The sequence below is a fragment of the Carlito syrichta genome, unplaced genomic scaffold (genome assembly GCF_000164805.1).
Source record: "Carlito syrichta isolate Samal-C Ts95f unplaced genomic scaffold, Tarsius_syrichta-2.0.1 Scaffold130825, whole genome shotgun sequence".
NCBI classification, from domain to species: Eukaryota; Metazoa; Chordata; class Mammalia; order Primates; family Tarsiidae; genus Carlito; species Carlito syrichta.
Genome location: NW_007074921.1, coordinates 58,008 through 58,824, shown reverse-complemented (window position 1 = coordinate 58,824; position 817 = coordinate 58,008).

Below are 817 nucleotides of genomic sequence, written 5' to 3'. Positions count from 1 at the left end.
TTAAGTAAATCTAATGTAGAGAATACCCTGTCCAACAATAGCAAACACACTTTTAAAGTAAACACAAAGCATTGGCCAGGATAGACCACGTTCTGGGCTATAAAACTAATGTAAATACATGTTAAAGTATTAAAATCACACAAAATATATTTCCTCACTTCCATGTATTAAAGCAGAAATTAATAATTTAAAAGTATCTTTCTAAATTCCAGTTGTAGAAAATGAATAACACATTTCTAAATTAACCTCCTGTTAAAAGAGTTCACAAGAAAATTTGGGAAATATTTGGATTTGAACAAATGGAAACATAAAATACTGACTTTGTGGGACAAGCCTCGCTTTTTACTTTAGAGTGTATAACTAAAAGATATAGATAAATCAAAATCTAAGTTTTCAGCTTAATTAAAAGAAAAGCAATGAATTTCATTATTAGAACTCAGAAGAATACAGGGGGTCCAGAAATTTACACATCTTTTGATCTTTTGAAGGGATTTCAGCTTTTGCAACAGTTTTGGAAAAATTGAATGTCTTATGCAAAAATGTATCTTGCCCCCGATTTTAAATCATATTTTTAAAATGAGCTAAAGACGTAGGTGTAAAACCCAATGCTGTAAAGTACTTTTTTTTTTTTTTGAGTTGGAGTCTCACTCTGTCCCCCAGACTGGAGTGCAGTGGTCGCTCCCGGCCCGCAGCCTCGACCTGCTGGGCTCCGGCGATCCTTCCGCCTCAGCCTTCCGAATAGCTGGAACTAAAGGAGCGCGCTACCACGCCCAGCTAATTTTTGATTTATTGTAGAGATGAGGTCTTGCCAAGTTCC